General features: G+C 56.4%; 1 long non-coding RNA gene and 1 pseudogene across 1 annotated transcript; both read right to left on the bottom strand.

The window, feature by feature from the left end:
• Positions 1–829: 829 nt before the first annotated feature.
• On the bottom strand, positions 830–4087 carry LOC123057963 (uncharacterized; annotated as a pseudogene).
• A 451-nt stretch (positions 4088–4538) lies between these two features.
• LOC123057962 (uncharacterized) lies at positions 4539–7476 on the bottom strand. The gene is made up of 5 exons (XR_006427016.1): positions 6168–7476; positions 5858–5947; positions 5194–5268; positions 4806–4865; positions 4539–4654 (listed from the first exon to the last, which is right to left on the bottom strand). It is a non-coding gene; the product is annotated as an uncharacterized lncRNA (long non-coding RNA).
• Between the last annotated feature and the right edge of the window lie 17807 nt (positions 7477–25283).

Below are 25283 nucleotides of genomic sequence, written 5' to 3'. Positions count from 1 at the left end.
TGCACAAGACTTGTTATGCGTTCTGGATGGTGTGAGACATGTTATAATATGTAATGGTGTTGGCAAGGCTATCATAATATGTTGTTGTTGATAATTTTTGGACAATTGATGTTGTTGTCAAGTTCATCATGATATGCGGCTGTTACATATAGTTTTCAGCCTAATTTTTCATGTTTTTGAACAGCTGATAGTGTTGTGAAGTTCATCATAATATGCTGCTGCTACCTACAGTTTTGAGCCTAATTCTAATGTACTATTGTAATGTGCAGTTTTCAGCCTATTTTTCACGCTTTTGAATAGTTGATATTGTCCAGTGCATGATTATATGCTCATGTTGTCTATGTACACTTTTCAGCCTATTTTTCATGTATTTTGGACAATTGATGTTGTCTATACCAATTTTTAAATTATTTGCATGTGATTTTATTGTATTATAATACATAATCTCAAGTATATGGCATGATGATCAGATTTCATTTCCAAACTTGTACAAGCAATTATTATATTGTTCATACATTTCACAATGTCCAATTCTACACTATGCGCATCCAAACAAGATTTGGCATTGCTGAACATCCAAACACAAAGTGTGCCATTGCAGCTCAATACCAATGCCTTGGGATATTAGGCATTGGAGCCAATGCAATACCTGTCTTGAATGTCTACATCCAAACATAGCGTAAGAGTAAATGAGGCAGGCGCAGGGGCACAGGTAGGAGGCAGCATGCCGTGAGGTCTCCAGTGTCGACTACGCAACCGAGGACATCAGCGAGGATTGCTGATGGGATCGACAACGTTCGAAATGTGGCTGCCAAGAGCCTGAGACTAGTGAGTGAACACTACATTTTCATTTTTCGCTAACAAGTGTTGGAAATTGATCACAGGTCATACAAACTGAGAGAAAAGGGATAGTTTTGATTCTACTTCCGTGCTTGGATCAGGACTCGGGAGCACCCAAATCCAACTTCTGCTTCAAAGAATAGCATTGCTCTCTGCAAAAAGAAAGGAACGTGTTTTCTTAAACGAGACCACAACTGTGGTGGTGTTTGACAATTTACTCCGAGAAAAATAGTCTGCTTTGTGAAACATTGAAAAGCACGGTCATGAAAGCAAAAACTCGCTCCTTAGAACTTAGTACAGGTCAAATATCAGTATGATTCATAACTGCACTACTGGACTACATGCAGATCAGAAGATGTAACCATAAACAAACCACATACTTCTCCCCGCTGTCGACGCAAACACCGTCACCACTTGAGATCAGATTATTCGTCATCACTAAGATAAAGGAAGGGGGACTCCGTATCAGCATGACCACTGTCATACCCCATTAGACAAATAGGATGCTTCAGTGCATGCATTCCTTGATTTTTGCACGCGTAGCAGTGACCTAAACAAAGATACATAGCTCAAGACATCAAAACGTAATTTTGCAGCAAGCAAACTAAACACAATCCTTATTTAATTAGAATGGAAGAGAAGACAGCAGGGGCACATACCATCATCATACGAACTTAGTTCGTAGCAGGAATAATATTTTTCTTCCATGGATCTCTTTCACCTCAGCAAAAAAGGGCGTTGATGATGAATCACCGCCTGATTTCTCCATCTTAACGGTGAAGTTGAAGTGATGGAAGGTGTGATCATAGCTCAACATGCTGAAGCACTGATGTTGAAGCTCATCTAGGCCATAATGCACCACGTCCTGAAAAAACACCTTATAAACAAACTTGCTTTCAGTTAGGAGGACAAAATAGCAGAAGACCGCACGTACTTTGAATTGGCTCTTTCCTTCCTTGTACTTCTTAAAAGCCAACATGACTTCCTCACCCATCCACTTTTTACCATTCTCAATGATTTCTTCCGTAGACACTTCAGCCCTGCAACAATACATTAAAATTGTTGCATGCTTCAAAATTTATATGAAAATCATATCAGAACATACTGCGCTATATTCTCTCTTGTAGAGGCAAAGGACTCAGGGACTTCAGGAGCTTCATATGCCCCTTCTGATGCCAAGAATGCTTCAGCATCCAGTTTATGCTGGGCCGGGTTGCTAAAGCCATGTTCAGCGGCAATCATAGCCTCCACCATACAAGTGTATGTATGTTCTTCCAAGTACTTCCGCATATCACGACATTTTTGTGCCCTGAATCATAAGAAATCCCAAAGGATCAACAAAATGCAGAATAATACCACACACACATGAGCCTAAGAAGCAATATACAACAAACATTATGCCATGCATATTGGAAATTTGTTAAATAGCATTGAACTACATATACATATACACTGTTCTCTAAAGTGCAAGTGCAACAAGTAAAATTATGATTAATTATGCCATTAAATGATCAATATATTGATCATGAGTCCTGATCACATATGTGCACTTCATCTTAAATTGGCATGATACCAGAGTGTAGTTTGTGAGACAATTGAAGAAAAGGAAACAGTTATTCCACAAGTTATAGCATGGCTCCCACTGACATATCAATTAAAAAAATACTCCCTCCTTCCCATATTAATTTGTCGCTGAAATGAATGTATCTAGTACGTACAGATACATCCATTTCAGCGATAATTAATATGGACGGAAGGTTAATGCGCCCAAAATTGCTGCATGCTCCATCTCGATCCGCAGTATAGCTTCTCCTCTGGAAACCGTCAATGCCACTTGATCTCATGGCCTCATGGGTACCTCACGAAGAGGAAGATGAGCAGGCCGTGGATTTGGCCAAAGTTTCGGTTCAGTGAGCAGATGGGGCAGGCGGAGTTAATGGACGCTCCCGAGCCGGTGGCACATAATTTGCATCAACGGTCCATTCGTTTGTACTGCCGACAAGCAAACGGCAATGTCCAAATTTATTACTGGCAGAGGTGGGCCAGTTACTATAGCTTAAAGCCAACACAATCTGAAATATGGGTGAGAATACAACCCCTGGCGGGAATCTTGGCACCGTCCAACAGTCCTGGTATGAGGATCATCTACACCTGAGAGCCAAATTGAATATCCGCCTACTCGTTGTTTAGTTATGTGCTTCAGGAGAGTGAAATCCTCCTTAAACCTGATAATCCAGGATTGGTGAGAGGGAGGGATCCGTCTGAAGCGCTTATTATTCCTCTCCTTGCAAACACCCTAAGTAGCCATGATAAAGATATCCATGAGCATGGGCCTATCCAAGCTCTGTCTTGCAGAATGTATAGGTTCAAGCCTGGAACCAGCAAGAGGACATGATATTCCAAGTGAGGCCCAACAATAGGAGCTGCAGGGACACTGAAAGAAGTGGCGCCCCACTGTTTCCTCAGGAGGCACCGAACAAAGAAGGCAGGAAGATTGGGTGAAGGGGGAGAATGTGCAGGTGGCTCTGTGCTTGGGGTGATTTCAGTCTCAGGCGTGATTCGACGGTTCCACACACGCCTCACAGGAAGACTAACTGGGCCAGTTAGATTCCACACACGCCACACACACCTCCACATATTCTCTCAGCTAGTATATGTCTGTACAGCCTCCCGCAGCCATGGTGTTTTTTTCGACAAAGGGTGGATTTTATTGGCTCAAAAAGGAGCATCAAGAGGATACAAACCCAGAGAGCACACCCCCGGCTTCTGCATAGCTAGGATGACACAGCCAACGCACGCACCCAAAAACACGTCGGCAAATAGCAAAGTCATACAAGACCAAAGCTATGTGTAGCCAAGGAAAAAGAAAAGAAAAACCCAAAGCGGTTAGATTCATGATGTTTGGCTCTCTTCATTCTTCGGTGCGGTAGTTATCTCGTCGTGCATCTAGGCCTATACACCACACTGCACTAATGACACGTTGTTTTGTAGTAGTTGTTGTTTCCTTACTTGATCCATGTATATATACAAGTAAAACTGTGCTGCTCTGAGGCTTCTTGCTACAGCAATGCATTTAAGACTTACAAACTACAAAACAAATATAATATGAGACGAACAAAAGCAAAATCATCATACATACCAAGGCTCTGATACACCTTCGAGCATCTCCTCAAAAATCTCAGAGCGAGTCGTACTGTCTGCAGCGTAATAATCACGTTTCCTAGACCTAAAGCAATAAAACGTCCTCACAATTAGTGGTTATTCCAAAGCTATCATTTACTTGATATAAATATCATCTTCTTCAACAATTATTTGTAAGTTGACGAATGCATATTTGAATGATATCAAAACTCATGAAAGAATGCTACAGGTAAATGTTTATTGCTTTGAGGCTTCTAAACAGTAAATAGTAATATCTCTGTAAACAACTACTACCTCCGTTCCTAAATATTTGTCTTTTTAGAGATTTCAACAAGTGACTACATACGGAGCAAAATGAGTGAATCTACACTCTAAAATATGTCTATATACATCCGTATGTGGTAGTCCATTTGAAATCTCTAAAAAGACAAATATTTAGGAACGGAGGGAGTATAAGACGTTTTAGGTTGCTTACAGAGGGAGTAACAAACAGCAAGATAAACCTAGAGGGTAATTAAAAAAATCAATCAATAATTATTAACCCATGGTTTGAGAGCTGTCCAAAGAGAGGCCAATGCAATACCTTTGAGTTGGGTTAAATGTAGGAAGTGACTGACCGAGTGTTACTGATTTAAACTCCCTGCTGCGCACCTCACTGGCATCCTCCTTAACCCTGAGCAGAAGATAATCAAACCAATATGCTCATTAGTTCACGACTATTATCATGGAGGTATTGCAATAATAACCAGGCATTCTCGCTTTTCGTTTTAAGGGGGTCTGAAGAGACCAATGTAGTAACGTTGCAAAATAAGAGGCACACTTACGGTGGAGCCTTAACTGCAGGACCCTCAATGTCGCTCACCTTGCCAGCATTCTTCTCAACCCTGACCAGAACATGTTGGTTAGTGATTATAGAAGTGTGGTAATAAAGCGCCCCTTTTCGAAAAAAGAAGTGTGGTAATAATTACTAGCATCTATAAAAGAAACTAGCATTGCATCCAAAATTATTTCTTCTATGAGAATTGCAGTGCAAATAATGGCCAAAACAGATATTTGACATAAATAATCTTCTGTAACAAGTTTTATCAACTTGATGAATCAAACATATTTGAATGATATGCAGAACGGATGCAGGTTATAATAAGCACCTGTCATTTCAACAAACCAAAACCCAATTAATAACCAGTTAATAACTAAACAACAATATCGTACCTATCAGTTAATTCAGGTAGATCTGTAACTGTAGATCCCTCACCCCTGCTCACCTTGCTAGCCTTCTTCTCAACCCTGATGAAAACATGTTGGTCGGTGACTATGGAAGTAAGGGAAAGAATTGCTAGCTTTTTTAAAACTAGATCAATATTTTGTGCTTTATGGGCTTAAATTTAATTTGCTAAATTTAATAGCAGTTGATGCAAATCACCTAGAAATATTATCTAGAAATTAAAATGTCAATTCATAACGCCTACACATTGTGGCGCCACAGGCTCACAACACACTAATTACATATTGATCGGTTGCTAATTTCTCCATTATTCCATTCATGTATTACACTTGATTAATTTATACATGTCGTATGCTACATTTGCAAATTTATGCTAACAAGAAACAAGATAAACCTGGAGATTTTAAAAAGAGAAACAAATCGATATATTAAGCCATGTTTCTAAGGAGCTCCACGCATGTCAATGTAGATGTAGACAATTTGTAAAACTTATGCGTGTGTTAGCAATAAAAATTACTCAAGAGTTCCAAGATAGATTTTTCTAAACCTTGGAAGCGCATCAAGCTTTGTAGATTACACTCGCACAGAAATCCGTGGGAGCAAGCACCCGTCATTCAAATTAAGAGAAGTACCAACATAAAATGGACATACCTGTGAGTTGACTTAGGTGTAGGGCGTGATTGATCAAGTGTCAGGGCTTCAAACTCCCTGCTGCTTACCTCATCCGCATGCTCCTCAACCCTAACCAAAACAAGCACGGCAATACGCTCACTCATCACAGATTAGAAATGATGGGAGGTTCTGCAATAGCCAATAATGACCATGCCATTCTAGTTTGTCTACAAGGATTGAAGGCTAGTGTAATATTATAGAAATAGCTAATATGTTACGGACTGGTAATAGGCACATTTGCAGCAACCATAATGGAAACAGAGAAAAGAGCAGCTAGAGTCACACTTACGGTAGCTTATCTGATGTAGGTCTCCTGGGGCGATCTGAATAGAGAAGGCTCTGGCGAATACGTCCTCTCGTGGCTGCGGGTGACCTGCAAAGTTTGAACGATCTGAAGTTAGGTTTGCTAAGATGTTATTGCTGTGTATATTTGGTAGGTTATCACCATCGCGTAATTATAGAAATTGTGATTGGTATGTATTTTTAACCCCCTGATGTACATACTCCCTCCGTTACTAAATATAAGTCTTTTTAATGAATCTTTAAAAAAGACTTATATTTAGAAACAGAGGGAGTATATGAGAAAGAGACCACCGTATATTGGTACTGGCCAAAACCTTTTCTTTAACCCCCCGCACACATGTGCAACCTAACTAATATGTCGGGATATAATCATCATAATTAAAAAAACATCATCTCTAAGCTGGTGTTGCATTGCCCTTATGATCAAAGTTCCTCTTTTTAATAGCAATAGTTAGCTGCTCATAAAAGGGGCAAGGGGGAAAAGCTCACATAGCAGTATCAACCGAAGAGTCTTGCCTATGATCCCTTTTGCCCCCCCCCCCTCGATTAAGGTTCACGTCCCACCACGGATTAGGAGCTTGCTCCTCGCTGTATTGAATGTCACGAGGTGTTTCAGGATGGCCATGGCTTCCCATGGTGTGGCCGACGGGAGAACCTAGTGTGGTTTTGGGGAGGTCCTCCTTCTGTAGCTGGCTGGCTCCTTGCTCCAGCTCGAGAGCTACGGCCTCCTCGCTGTGTTGACCATAGCGCTTCCTCCTCCATTCCATCTTAGCTTTCTTCCTCGCCCATTTTGACGGCGGTTCATGACTGCGGGGAATACCTTGTTCCTCAAACTGGGGGTATCGAGAATCAGTAGGGGCAAGAGTTTGAGGGTGACGCCCGTAGTGGGGATCTCCATGACCGTCCATGGCGAGGGCGAGGGCGAGGGCGAGGGCGGCCGGCGGCAAGACCTAGGGGCCCTTTCCACAACACCCTCGCTCCACCAAATCCTCGATTCTGCGCTTCGCGGACGCAGCGGGAGGAGGAGATCTCGTGAGGGGATCCCGGCGACGGCGGGTGTGGCGGCTCGATGCACGGTAGAAAGTGGGGGCCGGCGGGAGGAGGTGTCGCGGCTGGAGGAGACGGAGAGGACGATGCTGTGGCGGCTGGAGGAGACGACGAGGAAGATGCTGTGGCGGCTCGAGGCGGAGCGCTGCGCGGGGTGGCGGCGGCGGGGTTGGCGGGTAGGGTTCCGACGGGAGCTCGGGGAATGGACTGGAGGCTGGGTTGTGCCTGTGCGTGCGTTCTGTTCGCCGTCACTCAATAGAGAAGAGAGGGAACCGAACCGGCACCACTCATTACGCGGCGGCAAGGGGCTGTAACAAGGCCTTGATTTCTTGTTTGTTTCTACTTCGGCTTCGGTAAAATCAGCCGGAGAGCTGCTATCACTATCAGACTGATCTGGTCTTGTGGGCCTCTGTTATCGTGGCAGGCTTCACTGTAGCCACGCCCCATCTCATCGCCGCTAGGTGGGTGCAAACTTTGAGGGTACGGTCTCGACTGCTTTATGGGAGCCAGCTTCTTGGAGTCGGCCTTCTCGCGGCCGGCTTCTCGAAGTCGGCCCTCCCACGGCTTTCTTCCCGAGGGCTAAAGGCGGGGAAGGCGGCCCCACGTCTTGGATTCTCAAGAGCCGAACGGGCCCGTGATTTTTTCAGAAGGGCCAGGGGAAGCCGGCTAGGCTACCCATGGCTATTTACTCCGACAGTAGTCCCCGAAGCTGATCGAGCTTCGAGGCGGACAAAGGGACGAGAAGCTTGGTCAGCGTCCTATCCTGAAGAGCCGGCTTTGCTCGTGCGCGCCGACTTCAGAGAGCTCCGGTTCTCGTAGGCGGGAACGCGGGCCACGTGGCGAGGAAATCCTGCCAACGCACGCGCGCGACGGGACGTCACCGCAGGCCCGGTCCCGCCACTCGCAGGCCTCGGTCCGAGCGCGGATCTTCCGTGGCCCACATGGACCGCTCGCGTTCCCGCGGCGGTTTTATTCCGCCATCATGGCACAGTAATCGCAGGACGTGGGGGAGTGGGCACGATCGATCCCCACATTTCCCCACGCCGCGCCTCCTCGGCTCTGCCACGCGGGCCTATAAGTAGGGGGAGGAGGGGGGAGCGATAGAGGTTCGCACGCTCTCTCTCGCTCCGCCCCTTCTCGTCCTCCTTCCTTCCTCTCATTGCCGCCGCAACCTCCCGTCTCAGCACCGCCGCGACGCCACATCGTCTTGCTCCCATGGCGCTATCGAGCTCGTGAGACGGCTCCAACGTCCACGAGGACCACGTGGAGTTCCTCCGCCAGACTCGGCGCCTGCCCGATGCCAACCTCGTGCAGGTCCGTCTGGCGCCGAAGACGGAGATTTCGCCGGCACCGAAGGAGGGCGAGCGGGTCGTCTTTCGCTCGCACTTCCTGCGCGGATTCGGCCTTCCGGCGAGCGGGTTTCTGCGCTCCTTCCTCGAGTTCTACAACCTTCAGCCGCATCACCTCACGCCCAATGCGGTGATGCTGCTGTCGGCCTTTGTCTCCCTCTGCGAAGGCTTCTTGGGGCTGCTCCCCACGCTGGAGCTCTGGGGGAGTTCTTCCAGAGCAAACTCGGCACCGTCGTCGCCGGCGTGCCCGCTCCCTGCGGGGCCTTCATCGCCATGAGGAGGGCGGGCGAGAACAACCCGTTCCCACCCATCCCCCTGATCTAGTCGGTGAAGATCTGGCAGAAGTCATACTTCTACGTGAAGAACGTCGCCGAGCAAGGAGACCACGTCAACCTGCCGGCTTACATAGCCGGCCCGCCGGCTGGGAGGCAGCCCTCATGGAGTTTCCGGTCCCCGTCACTGTCTCAGGCCGGGAATGCTGCCGTCTCTCGGCTTCGGGTGATGATCCAGTCGGAAGGTCTGAGCGGGGCCGACTTGGTGGCCGCCTTCATGGAGCGCCAGATATCTCCTCTCCAAAGCCGGCCTCACATGATGTGCCAGATGAGCGGCCGGTTCGACCCATGCCGACTGAGCACCAGGGAGATGCCTCATGCGGAGGTATCGTACATGGTAAACTACATCTCCAATTGCAAGCTCGCCGAGGACTGGCGATACGGCAAGGCGCCGTACTCTCGCGCCAACCCTCTGCCCGTGGTAAGTTTTCCTTTTCTTCTTCTTGTTGGCAGCCGGCTTCATGATGGCCGGCTTCTGATCAGCCGGTTCTTCTTAGCAGAACCCTCTTCTCCCGCCGACGACCGGGGCAGCAGGGATAGAACACCAGTACGCCCCCGACCGCACGGCAGACGATGTCAACGACCCGGACTTGGGGGCGGCCGCCATGGAAGACGCCGTCATGGGGGACGACACCGAGCCCGGGGGCACAAGGCTCACCGCCAGCTTCGAGGACGGGCCGGATGATTTTGAAGCCGAAGTCGCCCCGCGTCGCCAGCCGGCGGCCGACCATCAGGGCGCGGGCTCGTCCATCGCGCCGGCTGCCGGCGGCGGTGCATAGAAGCGCTGGGCCGCTTCAGGCCTCTTCGGCAGTCGGCCGAAGAAGTCCAAAGCCTCCACCGCGGCGACCAAACGAGATGAAGCGGCTGCGAAAGTGGCCCGCTTCCGCAAGGCGGTGAAGCAGCCTCAGGCGGTCTCAGCGTAAGTCATCAATTGCCCTGTCGCAGGCTTTTCATCATTCTCTTCTTGTTCGAGCATTCTTCTTAATTTCTTCCGCTTGCTGGACAGGGCGCCGCTTTCCCTTGAGCGTGGTCCGGGCGGCTCCGTAGTTGGGCCGGCTGGAGGTTCTTCAAGGAGGCCACAGAGCGGAACGCCCGTGCCGACCTCAGGGAGGCCACAGAGCGGAACGCCCGCGCCGACCTCAGGGAGGCCACAGAGCGGAACGCCCGTGAAACACGGGAGGAGCGCGAGGCGGCGGAGAAAGCGGCCGCCTAGGCGGCGAGGGAGCAGGCCGACGCGGCAGCCAAGGCCTAGACGGAGGCGGCGACCGCGGAGACGGAGGCGGAGGGTTCGCGCAACCAGCCTCCGCTGCTCGCCATTTCCCTCCGAGTCGTGGCCCCCGACACCCCATTGCCCTTGGCGGAGGAGATCGTCCAGGACCTGCCGCTGATGGAGAGGGGGGAGGACCCCGTGGCCTTTGCGAGGAGAGCGCCGCCAGCAGCGCCAACCGGAGCGGGCCAAGGCGGCCAATCGTCAGCGGCGCCAGAGGGGCCGACCGGGGGTGAGCCGGAGAACAGAGCCGGCCTCGGGGTGCAGCCGGCAACGGGCCGACGCGCAGGGGGAGGCGCCGCTCCGCCGGAGTTGCGCCGAGTCGCGGGCGCAGGCCAGTCGGCGGAAGATCTGGAGGCGGCCAGCACTGCCACGTCCGAGTGGACTCCCAGCGGGGGGACTGGCGAGCTGAATGTGGCGGCTCAAGGGGTCCGGAGCCGGCTGCAAGCTCAGGCCGCCCTGCTGCAACAGTTCACCCAGGAGTTCCTGTTGACGCGAGCCACCATCCGGGTGAGTCCTTCATTCTTGGCCGCTTTGCTCTCTTAATTTCTTCCGAGGGGGCGCGTCAGCGCACCCACTGGGTGTAGTCCCCGAGATTCGGGCCGACTGCTGCGCAGTCGGGTCGGATCTTTCTTGACGGCTACCTTATTTTTGTCTCTTGTCTGAACTTCTGGGAATATCACAACCTCCGTGCTGCCGCCTTCAACTCCCAGGCTCGGGAGTTGAGCCGGAGGACCGACGACCTGGCCGACAGCCGAAGTAAGTACTCGATCTTGTTTGTCTCCTATGGGGGCGCGTCAGCGCACCCACTGGGTGTTGTCGGGTGGTAGGTGCGACATATGCCAACGGGTGGCTTATCATTGTGGGAGCCAGTAAGACATCGCCGGTGCCTGGAAACGGGATAAGGCGAAGACATGCACGCCGGCGGATCTTACCCAGCTTCGGGGCTCTCCGTGGAGATAACACCCCTACTGCTGCTCTGCGGGGTCTCCGCATAATCACTAGATGAACAAGTAGCTACACAATGCTCCTTGAGCTGTTTGGTGGGAGGAAGAAGAAGGGCACGGCTAGCCTGCTTCTTCTCCTTGTGTGGTGTCTAGGACTAGCTGGGGGTCGAACCCTTTGCATGGGTGCCCCGGGGGGTTTATATAGGCCTACCCCCGGGGGTACAATGGTAATCCGACTGGGATGGGGGGCCTAGCCGTTTGTGACCGCGCTTTCCGGCTTCTGCGTCGACTGCTGGGGCCCGCCGGCTGGTGGGTCCCGCCGGCTACCAACTCCTTGGCTATAGGCAGGCCCCACTGCCAAGGGTCTTGTCGATGGATGGTTACTGTTGCCTCATCCTGATGACGAGGGCTTCGTCAAGGTAAGCGTGGCTATAGTGCCGCCGTCCTGCGGGCGATTACCGTAGCCTAACCGCGTCTTGTCTCCTTAATGGGGCGTCTTCTTCGAGGGGGGAAGCGAGCCGGCTGCGGGGAGCCGGCCCTGTCTCGGGCCGACTGGGGGAGGCCAGGCCGCCTTCGGGTGTCTCTCTACCCGAAGGGGCCCACCGCCCGTGGGCCGTACTGGTAGCCCGTCGTGGATGACATCAGGGTCAACATGGCAACAGTGCCGCGCCGGGCGGGTCATGGCCACTCCGTACGGCGCACTGTGCCAAGCATGCTCTGGGATTCGGGGGTGGCAGGCTTTACTGTAGCCACGCCCCATCTCATCGCCACTAGGTGGATGCAAACTTTGAGGGTACGGTCTCGACCGCTTTATGGGAGCCGGCCTCCTCATGGCCGGCTTCTTGGAGTCGGCATCTTGGAGCCGGCTTCTTCGAGTCGGCCTCCCATGGTTTTCTTCATGAGGGGTAAAGTCGGGCCGCCTTCTTCGAGCTGGCCTGGGTGATAGCCAGCAAGGGGAAGGCGGCCCCACGTCTTGGATTCCTGAGATCCGAACGGGCTCGTAATTTTTTCAGAAGGGCCAGGGGAAGCCGGCTAGGCTACCCATGGCTATTTACTCCGACAGTAGTCCCCGAAGCTGATCGAGCTTCGAGGCGGACAGAAGGACGAGAAGCTTGGTCAGCTTCCTATCCTGAAGAGCCGGCTTTGCTTGTGCACGCCGACTTCAGAGAGCTCCGGTTCTCGTAGGCGGGAACGCGGACCATGTGGCGAGGAAATCCTGCCAACGCACGCGCGCGACGGGACGATGCCGCAGGCCTGGGCCCGCCACTCGCAGGCCTCGGTCCGAGCGTGGATCTTCCGTGGCCCACAGGGGCCGCTCGCCTTCCCGCGGCGGTTTTATTCCGCCATCATGGCACAGTAATCGCGGGACGTGGGGGAGTGGGCACGATCGATCCCCACGCTTCCCCACGCCGCGCCTCCTCGGTTCCGCCACGCGAGCCTATAAGTAGCGGGAGGAGGGGGAGCGACAGAGGTTCGCACACTCTCTCTCGCTCCGCCCCTTCTCGTCCTCCTCTCTTCCTCTCGTTGCCGCCGCAACCTCCCGTCTCAGCGCTGCCGCGCCGCCACATCGTCTTGCTCCCATGGCGCTGTCGAGCTCATGGGACGGCTCCAACGTCCACGAGGACCATGTTGCGTTCCTCCGCCAGACTCGGCGCCTGCCCGACGCCAACCTCGTGCGGGTCCGCCTGGCGCCGGAGACGGAGATCTCGCCGGCACCGGAGGAGGGCGAGCGGGTCGTCTTCCGCTCGCACTTCCTACGCGGCTTCGGCCTTCCGGCGAGCGGATTTCTACGCTCCTTCCTTGAGTTCTACAACCTTCAGCCGCATCACCTCATGCCCAATGCGGTGATGCTGCTGTCAGCCTTCGTCTCCCTCTGCGAAGGCTTCTTGGGGCTGCTCCCCACGCTGGAGCTCTGGGGGGAGTTCTTCCAGAGCAAACTCGGCACCATCGTCGCAGGCGTGCCCGCCCCCCGCGGGGCCTTCATCGCTATGAGGAGGGCGGGCGAGAACAACCCGTTCCCGCCCATCCCCCTGATCCAGTCGGTGAAGATCTGGCAGAAGTCATACTTCTACGTGAAGAACGTCGCCGAGCAAGGGGATCACGTCAACCTGCCGGCTTATGAAGCCGGCCCGCCGGCTGGGAGGCAGCCCTCATGGAGTTTCCGGTCCCGGTCACGGTCTCAGGCCGGGAACGCCGCCGTCTCCTGGCTTCGGGTGATGATCCAGTTGGAAAACCTGAACGGGGCCGACTTGGTGGCCGCCTTCGTGGAGCGCCGGATATCTCCTCTCCAAAGCTGGCCCCACATGATGTGCCAGATGAGCGGCCGCTTCGACCCAAGCCGGCTTAGCACCAGGGAGATGCCTCATGCGGAGGTATCGTATGTGGTAAATTACATCTCAAATTGCAAGCTCGCCGAAGACTGGTGATACGGCAAGGCGCCGTATTCTCGCGCCAACCCTCCGCCCGTGGTAAATTCTCTTTTCTTCCTTCTTTTTGTTGGTAGCCGGCTTTATGACGGTCGGCTTCTGATCAGTCGGTTCTTCTTAGCAGAACCCTCTTCTCCCGCCGACGGCCGGGGCAGCGGGGATAGAACGCCGGTACGCCCCCGACCGCACGGCGGACGACGTCGATGACCCGGACTTGGGGGCGGCCGCCATAGAAGACGCCGTCGTGGGGGACGACGCTGAATCCGGGGGCACAAGGCTCACTGCCAGCTTCGAGGACTGGCCGGATGATTTCGAAGCCGAAGTCGCCCCGCGTCGCCAGCCGGCGGCCGACCATCAGGGCGCGGGCTCGTCCGTCGCGCCGGCTGCCGGCGGCGGTGCACAGAAGCGCCGGGCCGCTTCAGGCCTCTTCGGCAGTCGGCCGAAGAAGCCCAAAGCCTCCACCGCGGCGACCAAGTGAGACGAGGCGGCCGCGAAAGCGGCCCGCTTCCGCAAGGCAGTCTCGGCGTAAATCATCAATTGCCTTGTCGCATGCTCTACATCATTCTCTTCTTGTTCGAGCATTCTCCTTAATTTCTTCCGCTTGCTGGACAGGGCGCCGCTTTCCCTTGAGCGTGGTCCGGGCGGCTCCGTAGTTGGGCCGGCTGGAGGTTCTTCAAACTCCCGCCGCGTGGACCCCCGCGCCGACCTCAGGGAGGCCACAGAGCGGAACGCCCGTGAAGCGTGGGAGGAGCGCGAGGCGGCGGAGAAAGCGGCTGCCCAGGCGGCGAGGGAGCAGGCCGACGCAGCAGCCAAGGCCCAGGCGGAGGTGGCGACCGCGAAGCCAGAGGGGGAGGGTTCGCGCAACCAGCCTCCGCTGCTCGCCATTCCCCTCCGAGCCATGGCCCCCGACACCCCATTGCCCTTGGCGGAGGAGATCGTCCAAGACCCGCCGCTGATGGAAAGGGGGGAGGACCCCGTGGCCTTTGCGAGGAAAGCGCCGCCTGCAGCGCCAACCGGAGCGGGCCAAGGCGGCCAATCATCGGCGGCGCCAGGGGGGCCGACCGGGGGTGAGCCGGAGAACAGAGCCGGCCTCGAGGTGCAGCCGGCGACGGGCCGGCGCGCAGGGGGAGGCGCCGCTCCGCCGGAGTTGCGCCGAGCCGCGGGCGCAGGCCAGTCGGCGGAAGATCCGGAGGCGGCCAGCACTGCCACGTCCGAGTGGACTCCCAGCGGGGGGACTGGCGAGCTGAATGTGGCGGATCAAGGGGTCCGGAGCCGGCTGCAAGCTCAGGCCGCCCTGCTGCAACAGTTCACCCAGGAGTTCTTGTCGACGCGAGCCACCATCCGGGTGAGTCCTTCGTTCTTGGCTGCTTTGCTCTCTTAATTTCTTCCGTAGGGGCGCGTCAGCGCACCCACTGGGTGTAGTCCCCGAGATTCGGGCCGACTGCTGCGCAATCGGGTCGGATCTTTCTTGACGGCTACCTTATTTTTGCCTCTTGTCTGAATTTCCAGGAATATCACAACCTTCGTGCTGCCGCCTTCAACTCCCAGGCTCGGGAGTTGAGCCGGAGGACCGACGACCTGGCCGACAGCTGAAGTAAGTACTCGATCTTGTCTGTCTCCTATGGGGGCGCGTCAGCGCATCCACTGGGTGTAGTACCCGAGATTCGGGCCGACTGCTGAGCAGTCGGGTCGGATCTTTCTTGACGACTCTTTCCTTATTGGTTTTTCTTTTTCTTTGTCTTCAGGGGCCAACGCCGACTTGAGGAAGGAGCTCGGCAAGGCGAGGGCCGCCCTTCATACCAAGGATGCCGAGTGCGCTGCCTTGGTCCAGGAGCGTGATCGCCTGGCCAAGAAGCTGGCCGACCAGGAGAAGAGCCACAAGGCGGCCCTGCAGGCGGCGCAGGATAGCGAAGCCGCCCTGAAGGCAGAGTATGAGACCGAGGCGGCGAGCTGGGCTGAGACCCGGCGAGCCCTAGATGAAGGCTTCGGCCGGATCGAGGATTTGATCGACGGTAAGCCGCCTTCCTCGCCCCTCTCCTGCCCCTTGCCGCCTGGGTCTTTGGCTTAAGTTGAGCTGCTGCTTGTTTTTTGGTGCAGACTACTTCCCCGGATACTCCGCCTTTGCCGCCCAAAGCATCGAGGCCCATCGCGAGGCGCGCCGTCAGGTGGGGGCCAACATCGCGCCGGATGCGAACCGGACGCTTGAGGAGCAGCTCTTGGCTGTCCAGGCGCGGTTGCAGCCGGCTCATCGGATGCTTCGCCGGCTCCAACGTGCCGGGGCGCAAGTGTTGGCCGCCCTCTGGCCCGGCGAGACGATCCGCCGCACCCCAAGCTGGACTGCCGACTGGCTGGAGGTCGCAGTCGGTCGCTTTGAGCCTTGGAAGGCGTCGGCGGCCCGCCTCGGAGCCGGGCGGGCGTTGGAGTTTGTTCAGCTTTGGTACCCAGGGCTGAGCCTGGACCAGCTGCGCACTTGGCGGATGGAGGCTGACGCAGAGCTGGAAGAGGTGAGGCCGGCTATCGCCCAGCGGGCTTCGATGATCGCCGAGTGCACCAACATCAGCGTTTTTGCACCCGAGATCAATGATGACGGTGTTTCCCAGCCGGAGGAGTGGTTCGGGCTGAACCCGGCGGTGGGCGAGGACCCGACGAGCCCTGGATGAAGGCTTCGGCCGGATCGAGGATTTGATTGACGGTAAGCCGCCTTCCTCGCCCCTCTCCTGTCCCTTGCCGCCTGGGTTTTTGGCTTAAATTGAGCTGCTGCTTGTTTTTTGGTGCAGACTACTTCCCCGGCTATTCCGCCTTCGCCGCCCAAAGCATTGAGGCCCACCGCGAGGCGCGCCGTCAGGCGGGGGCCAACATCGCGCCGGATACGAACCGGACGCTTGAGGAGCAGCTCTTGGCTGTCCAGGCGCGGTTGCAGCCGGCTCATCGAATGCTTCGCCGGCTCCAACGTGCCGGGGCGCAAGTGTTGGCCGCCCTCTGGCCCGGCGAGACGATCCCCCGCACCCCAAGTCAAACTGCCGACTGGCTAGAGGTCGCAGTCGGTCGCTTTGAGGCTTGGAAGGCGTCGGCGGCCCGCCTCGGAGCCGAGCGGGCATTGGAGTTCGTTCGAGCTTGGTACCTAGAGCTAAACCTGGACCAGCTGCGCACTTGGCGGATGGAGGCCGACGCGGAGCTGGAGGAGGTGAGGCCGGCTATCGCCCAGCAAGCTTCGACGATTGCCGAGTGCACTGACATCAGCGATTTCACACCCGAAATTGATGATGACGATATTGCTCAGCCGGAGGAGTGGTTCGGGCTGAACCCGGCGGTGGGCAAGGACTCGGCGGAGGAGATTGCCTCCAGCGACGAGGGCGAGGATGACGAAGAGGAGGACGGCGAAGACGTCGAGCCGGCTGGTGGAACAACCGGCCGACCTCAGGCCGACCGTGCCTCCATCAACGAGGCGCGTGGAAGCGCGCCCTCTACGGGAGGTGGTGACCAAGCCGAAGTTCGCCAGCCGGCCGCTCCTTCAGCCGGCACGACCATCTCCGCCAACCAGTCCGGCTCGTCGGTCGCTCCGCCAGCTTGACCTGCCGTCTTTATCTTTCCTGCTTGTTGTCTTTTGAACAATCTTCATTAATTTTTCGCAGTTCCACCCACTGGGGGTGTATCCAAACGATGTTGAATGCTGGCCTCTCGGAGGTCTTTTATGTAAATATTGTTATGTGCATGTTTGGTTTCCATTCGCGTATGCTTTTTATCCTTAGGCCTTTTCCTTTGCCACCTTCCCTCTTTGGGGAGGCAAGTACTTGAGCTTTCTTGGATTGAAGTGAAGTGAATGGAAATCGGCCGGCTGGCTACTCTGGTAGCCAGTCGGCGGTGGGAGAAAAAACCGGCTTTTGTTATATTAGTCCGTTAGTCCCTAGCCGTTTTTCATGTGGGCGTCCGTTCCTGCCTTTAACTCTTGCCAGCCGGACAGCCGGTTCTTCGAACTGCGATTTTTGGCAAGAGAAGGCTTGGGAGCCGGCACACTACTTGTCTGACTGCGGGTAGGACTTCTGATATAACTCCAGTCGGCCAGTCCCCGAGCCGACTAGTCGAACCCGGTGCCGGACGGAACAAGTAAATGAAATGACAAGGTCATAAGCATGATACTTTTCATTCATAAATAAGGGATGGCAGTCCCTGAGCCCTCCTCGGGGGGCCTATTGTCTCGTACTTAATACAAAAGTTAGCGTGATACATACTGCGTTTCAACTATAAAATCTTCGAAGGAGGTTGGCGTTCCATGGTCGTTCCGACTCCTTGCCGGAGTCGTCTCTCTTGCGTGCCTTCGGCTTCTGTGCGTCGATCAGGTAGTAGGAGTCGTTGCCTAGAGCTCTGCTGATGACGAAGGGGCCTTCCCAAGGGGCCGAGAGTTTGTGCTGGCCGGCTGTTCGCTGGATCAGCCGGAGCACAAGATCGCCCTCTTGGAAAGATCTTGGCCTGACCTTCCGGCTGTGGTAGCGGCACAAACCCTGCTGGTAGATGGCAGACCGGCTGAGGGCTAACAGCCGGCTTTCTTCCAGCAGGTCGACGCCGTCTTCTCGTGCTTTCTTGGCCTCCGCTTCCGTGTACATGGTTACCCGAGGCGACACGAACTCGATGTCAGTTGGGATGACCGCCTCGGCACCATACACAAGGAAGAAAGGGGTGAAGCTGGTTGACTTGTTTGGTGTAGTGCGCAGACTCCAGAGGACAGCCGGCAGCTCATCGAGCCAACAGCTGGCTGAACGCTCCAGAGGTACGACCAGTCGGGGCTTGATGCCGGAGAGGATGAGGACGTTGGCTCGCTCGACCTGGCCGTTTGACTGCGGGTGGGCGACGGACGCTAAGTCCAGCCGAATACCTTGGGATGCGCAGAAACGTGCCAAGGCTCCTTTGGCAAAATTCGTGCCATTGTCGGTGATGATGCTGTGTGGCATGCCGTACCGAGTTGTTATGTCTGCGATGAATGTTACAGCAGTCGGCCCATTCAGCTTCTTGATCGGCTTTGCCTCAATCCACTTGGTGAATTTGTCGACGGCGACGAGCAAATGCGTCATGCTGCTGCGCGCCGTCTTGAATGGGCCCACCATGTCCAGTCCCCAAACGGTGAAGGGCCAGGTGAGGGGAATGGTCTTGAGTGCCGAAGCCGGCATGTGTTGCTTGGAGCTGAAAAGTTGGCATCCCTTGCAATGTTTAACTAATTATTTGGCGTCATCCAAAGCAGTCGGCCAGAAGAAACCATGGCGGAAGGCTTTGGCGACAAGTGATCTTGAGGCCGCATGGTGGCCGCATTCTCCTTGGTGAATGTCTCTGAGGATTGCAATGCCCTTCTCTTGCTTGACGCACCGTTGGAGGATTCCAGTGACACTACGCTTGACTAGTTCTCTGTTGACGATTGTGTATGCTCCGGCTCGGCGTTGGACTTGTCTTGCCTCTGTTTCGTCAGCCGGCAGATCTTGGTTTACTAGGAAGTTGAGGATGGACTGAGCCCATGATGGAGCCACGACTTCTCCTACTGCCAAAGTGGCTACCGCCACCAGGGTGGGCGGGCTGGGTGGTGAGATGCTGGAGTCGGTCGCCGGCTGTTGTGCTGATGCAGTCCCCGGGCCGGCTACCACAGTCCCCGAGTCGGGTGTGGCAGTCCCCGAGCCGGTTGCCGAAGTCCCCGGGCCGGCTGCGGGAGTCTCGGGGTCGCCTGCTAGGTTCTTCGAGCCGGACCCGGCCGCATCGGGGTCAGGCGGCACGAAGATGGAGTCGGACTCTGGAGACGGCTTGATGGACGGCTTGAGGAGGCGTTGTAGAGCGACGCCGGTTGGAATTGCTTGCCGAGTGGAGCCTATTCAAGCCAGGGCATCAGCTGGCTCGTTGTTGGCTCGCGGTACGTGGAGGAACTCGCATCCTTCAAAGTATCCGCTGAGTTGTTGAACCAGGAAGCGGTAGCTTGCCATGTTCGCGTCCTTGGCATCCCAGTCGCCGGATGATTGCTAGACCACCAAGTCCGAGTCACCATAGCATAGGATCCGGCGAATGCCGAGTTCTTTGGCAAGCCGGAGCCCGTGTATGAGCGCCTCGTACTCGGCCACGTTGTTGGAGGCGGCAAAGTGGATTTGCAGCGTGTATCTGAGCTTGTCGCCCTTGGGAGAGGTAAGGACGATGCCGGCTCCCAAGCCGGTGCGCATCTTGGACCCGTCAAAGTGCATGCGCCAATGGGTGGAGTCAGGAGCCGGCGGCAGGTACTGGGTCTCGGCCCAGTCGACAAGGAAGTCGGCTAGTGCTTGGGACTTGATGGCGGTGCGGGGCTGGTAGAAGATTGTGTAAGTGGCCAGCTCAATGGCCCATTTCGCCACCCAGCCGGATGCGTCCCGGCTGCCTATGATCTCGGCCAGCGGGGCGGTGCATACGACCGTGACGGGATGCTCTTGAAAGTAGGGCTTCAGCTTCTTGGCGGTGAAGTACACGCCGTAACACATCTTCTGGTAGTGCGGGTAGTTCTGCTTTGAGGCGGACAGCACCTCGCTCAAATAATACACCGGCCTTTGGACCGGCTGGGCTCGGCCTTCTTCTGGGCGTTGGACTACGATGACGGTGCTGACCACCCGGCTGGTTGCGGCGATGTAAAGGAGCATGGGCTCTTTCTCAGTCGGTGCCGCGAGGACAGGCGGCGTGGCCAACATCTTCTTCAGCTCGTGAAAAGCTTGGTCGGCCTGGTCGTTCCACTCGAAGTGAGTGCTCTTCTTCATGAGGCGATAGAGGGGGAGAGCTTTCTCTCCCAACCGGCTGATGAAGCGGTTCAAGGAGGCCAAGCACCCGGTGAACTTTTGAATGTCTCGAAGCTTGGTGGGGATCGCCATTCTCTCGATGGCCTTGATCTTCACCGGGTTGCATTCGATGCCGCGTTCGGAGACGAGGAAGCCTAGGAGCTGGCCGGCTGGCACTCCGAACACGCATTTCTCGGGGTTGAGCTTGATTTGGAACCATCGTAAGTTCTCAAACGTTTCCTTGAGGTCTCCCGGCAAGGTGCCGCGCTTCTCCGTCTTCACTACGATGTCATCCACGTAAACGTGAGCGTTTCTGCCGAGTTGCTTGAGGAGGCACTTCTGCATGCAACGCTGAAAAGTGGCACCGGCATTTCTCAAGCCGAATGTCATAGTCAGGTAGCAGAAGGCTCCAAATGGCGTGATGAAGGCGGTCTTCAGGCGGTCGTCCGGATCCAGCTTTATCTGGTGATATCCGAAGTAAGCATCCAAGAAACTCAACAGCTCGCATCCGGCTGTGGAGTCTATCACTTGGTCAATCCTTGGCAGGGCAAAAGGATCTTTGGGGCAGGCCTTGTTGAGGCTCGTGTAGTCTATACACATGCACCACTTGTTATTCTTCTTTAGCACAAGGACCGGGTTGGCAAGCCATTCTGGAAAGAAAACTTCCATAATGAAGCCGGCTGCTAGAAGCCGGGCTATCTCCTCTCCCACAATCCTGCGCTTCTCCTCCGACAGTCGGCGGAGGGGTTGTTTGACTGGTTTTGCGTCTTCTCGAACGTGTAGTTTGTGCTCGATGAATTTCCTCGGAACACCCGGCATGTCCTTGGGGGACCATGCAAAGATGTCCCGATTCTCACGGAGGAAATCGTGAGCTCGCCTTCCTATTTGCTGTTCAGGTTTGCCCCGATGATGGCAAACCTCTCTGGATGCTCGGGGTCAAGAGGTATCTTCTTCGTCTCCTTGGCCGGCTGGACGGATCCTTGAGCATCGTGCTCCTTGGGGTCGGGGGACACGGCCGACTGCTTGCCGGCTATGGCCACGACTCGGTCCAGCATCTTCTTTTCTTCGGCAATCACAAGGGACTCAGCCAGCCGGCTGCTGGCTACCGCGCACTCAGAGGACTTCTTGTAATCGCCGGCTATGGTGATGACGCCTTTGGTGATTGGTATCTTCATCTTGAGGTATGCATAGTGGGGAACTGCCATGAATTTGGCCAAGGCAGGTCGGCCAAGCAATGCATGGTAAGGGCTCTCCAGGTCCACCACTTCAAACCAGATCGCTTCCCGGCGGAAATGCTCCTTGTCCCCAAAAAGCACATCAATCTTGATTTTTCCAATGGGGGCGCAGGACAGGCTGGGTACGATGCCATGGAACACTGTTCGAGTCGGCATGAGCTGCCTCGTCTTGACATTTAGCTTCTCTAGGGTATCTCGGTACAGGATGTTGATGCTGCTCCCGCCGTCTATCAGCACGCGGGAGAAGCGGGCAGCGCGTCTGTCCGTCGTGAGGGTGGCTTCCAGGACCAGCGCATAAGAGCCGGGAGACGGCATCACCTCTGGATGGTCGGCCCGGCTCCAGCTGATGGGCTTTTCAGACCAATGCATGTGTCTGGCGGGGTCGGCAGCGACCACGCTAACTTCTTGGTGCTCTCGGCCTTTGCTGCGCCGGTCTTCGGGCTGGCTTGTAAAGATGATGTAGGTTGCTTGCTCGTCAGGGAACTCGTCATGCACGGCTCCGACCGCGGGCCGAGCTGCCGGAGGCGGCGGAGGCGGAGGCGGCGGGCCGGCAGGCGGAGGCGGCGTGAGCCCCTCGCCTTTGGAGATTCGGGTGAGCCAATGGCACTTCCGGGTTGTGTGGTTGGATGGCTTCGCGCCACTGTGGAACTTGCACGGGGCATCGAGAGTTTGCTCGTAGGAGAAAGCCGGCTGCCAAGCCGGCCGGCCGCCCTTAGGTTTCTTGGGCGCGGGCCGCCCTTCGAGCGGCACGTCTTCAACTGTGGCCACCTGCCGACTGGCGGGAGGCGGCGCGGGGCCCTTGTGCTTGTGGTCGTTCGAGTGGGGTCGTCGGTCGGAATCCCCAGCCGGCGTCTTGGGCGCCGGGTTGAGTACCTTTCCGGAGGCGTCTACCCGAAGCTCGGTCTTCATCGAGGAATCGGCGGTGGCGTACTTGTCCGCTATGTCCAGAAGCTCGTCGAGGGTAGCCGGCTCGTCGCAGAGGAGCTTGTGCTTGAGGAGGGTGCCTTCTCGGCATCCGCCTGTAAAGTACTCGATGGCTTGCACCTCGTGCACCCCCTCGCAAGAATTGCGGAGCTCGGCCCAACGCGTGAGGTAGTCGCGAGTGGACTCGGCGGGGCCTTGTACGCACAAGGAGAGCTGTCTGGGCTTGGGAGCCCGCTTGTAGGTGCTGGTGAAGTTGTGGATGAAAGCTTCGGTGAAATCTAGCCAGCTGTTGATGCTGAGAGGCTTGAGGCTGTTGAGCCAGGTTCGCGCCGTGCCTTGCAGCATGAGGGGCACGTACTTCACGGCAACATGCCGGTTGCCGTTGGCTATGCTGACCGCCGTGGAGTAGTCGATTAGCCAATCTTCCGGCTTCACGAAGCCGTTGTACTTGGGCGTATCTCTTGGGAGCAAGAACCCTTTGGGGAAAGGCTCGTCGCGGATGCGGGGGCCGAAACAAGGCGGGCCGACATCGTCTTCTTCTTCCAACGCCAGGGATCGCGCCAGGCGGTCGATCCGGTGGCGGGCGTCGTTCTCGCCGACTCCTTCGCGGCGACCTAGTCGGCCGCTGAGAGTTGGGTGTGCCACTGGCGGCGGGGTGGGATATCTCTCTCCAAGGGGTCGAGGCGGAGGCGGGTTGCCCCGCCATTCCATGGCTCGGGGATGGCCGTCCGCGTCTCGCTCGATGGAGATTCGGGTCCGGCTTCGGCTGGCAGCCGGCTCTTTCTCGCGCCGCGCGCGGGTGTTGCTCGTAGTCGGCGTTCGGGATATCGCGCCGAGATCGATTCCCGCGCGGGCGTCTGCTTCATGTCGCTGCGCGGCTGCGTCAATCAGTTGCTGGATACGCCGGGTCATGTGGGGGAGGTCTTCGGCCTCCAAGCCGCCCAACTCGTCTACGGCCGCCTGGGCGGCACGCAAGTTCTCGAGCGGAGTGGCATAGACCGGGCGGTCGACTCCCAGCGTGTCGGCGATGACGGCGCCGCGTTGCTTGACAAGGCCGCCCCGGCTTGGCCCGCCCGGGGCCGGCGTGCCGAAGGCGGCGCGGTAAGCTTCACGCTGATAGGCCTCAGTGAGGCATCTCACGGAGGCCAGCCTCCGGCCCTCTGCAAGGAGGGCGAGGCAGCGTGCCTCCAGTGCTTCGTCGTCGGCATTAGCCGGGAGCGGGGTGGACAAGTCGTGGGCCGCCACGTGCGGGACGTCGTGGGCGCTTTCGCCGGCCGGGCCGTCGTGGCTGATGACCATCACTTCGGTGGTGACAGCATCGCAGCCGTCGGCTCGGGGAAGCGGGTTGTTGTAGATCGTGACGTTGGTGGGGAAGGTGTCGTAGGAGGCCGTGTCGGAGTCGACAGGCATCGGGTCGGTGGGGCCAACCGACTCCAGGTCCGCAGCGGGCTCGCTGGAGACATGGAGCTGACCGAGAAGGTTGGCGAGGTGGTCGGTGCCCGCATCGGAGGCGAGCTCGTCGAAGATGAGGGTTTCATCGACGAGATCGGCGAGGCTGCTCGCCGCGCAGATGCTGGTGACGCCTTGCAGCGCGTCGTGGCAAGCGCCATCGGGCGTGCCAGGCTGGCTACGCTCGCTGGGGAGGAAGAGGGTTCCCGTCCAGAACAGGTCTCCGGACGACGGTGCACGTGGCCCCACGGTGGGCGCCAAATGTCGGGTGGTAGGTGCGACATATGCCAATGGGTGGCTTATCATTGTGGGAGCCAGTAAGACATCGCCGGTGCCTGGAAACGGGATAAGGCGAAGACATGCACGCCGGCGGATCTTACCCAGCTTCGGGGCTCTCCGTGGAGATAAGCCCCTACTGCTGCTCTGTGGGGTCTCCGCATGATCACTAGATGAACAAGTAGCTACACAATGCTCCTAGAGCTGTTTGGTGGGAGGAAGAAGAAGGGCACGGCTAGCCTGCTTCTTCTCCTTGTGTGGTGTCTAGGACTAGCTGGGGGTCGAACCCTTTGCATGGGTGCCCCGGGGGGTTTATATAGGCCTACCCCCGGGGGTACAATGGTAATCCGACTGGGCGCGGGGCCCAGCCGTCTGTGACCGCGCTCGCCGGCTTCTGCGCCGACTGCTGGGGCCCGCCGGCTGGTGGGTCCCGCCGGCTACCAACTCCTTGGCTACAGGCAGGCCCCACTGCCAAGGGTCTGGTCGATGGCTGGTTACTGTTGCCCATCCTGATGACGAGGGCTTCGTCAAGGTAAGCGTGGCTACAGTGCCGCCGTCCGGCGGGCGATTACCGTAGCCTAACCGCGTCTTGTCTCCTTAATGGGGCGTCTTCTTCGAGGGGGGAAGCGAGCCGGCTGCGGGGAGCCGGCCCCGTCTCGGGCCGACTGGGGGAGGCCAGGCCGCCTTCGGGTGTCTCTCTACCCGAAGGGGCCCACCGCCCGTGGGCCGTACTGGTAGCCCGTCGTGGATGACATCAGGGTCAACATGGCAACAGTGCCGCGCTGGGTGAGTCATGGCCACTCCGTACGGCGCACTGTGCCAGGCGTGCTCCGGGATTCGGGGGTGGCAGGCTTTACTGTAGCCACGCCCCGTCTCATCGCTGCTAGGTGGATGCAAACTTTGAGGGTACGGTCTCGACCGCTTTATGGGAGCCGGCCTCCTCATGGCCGGCTTCTTGGAGTCAGCATCTTGGAGCCGGCTTCTTCGAGTCGGCCTCCCATGGTTTTCTTCATGAGGGGTAAAGTCGGGCTACCTTCTTCGAGCTGGCCTGGGTGACAGCCAGCAAGGGGAAGGCGGCCCCAC

Source organism: Triticum aestivum, chromosome 3A (genome assembly GCF_018294505.1).
Source record: "Triticum aestivum cultivar Chinese Spring chromosome 3A, IWGSC CS RefSeq v2.1, whole genome shotgun sequence".
NCBI classification, from domain to species: domain Eukaryota; kingdom Viridiplantae; phylum Streptophyta; class Magnoliopsida; order Poales; family Poaceae; genus Triticum; species Triticum aestivum.
Note: the sequence above shows the minus strand (reverse complement) of the source record. Positions and strands in the feature narration are given on the sequence as shown.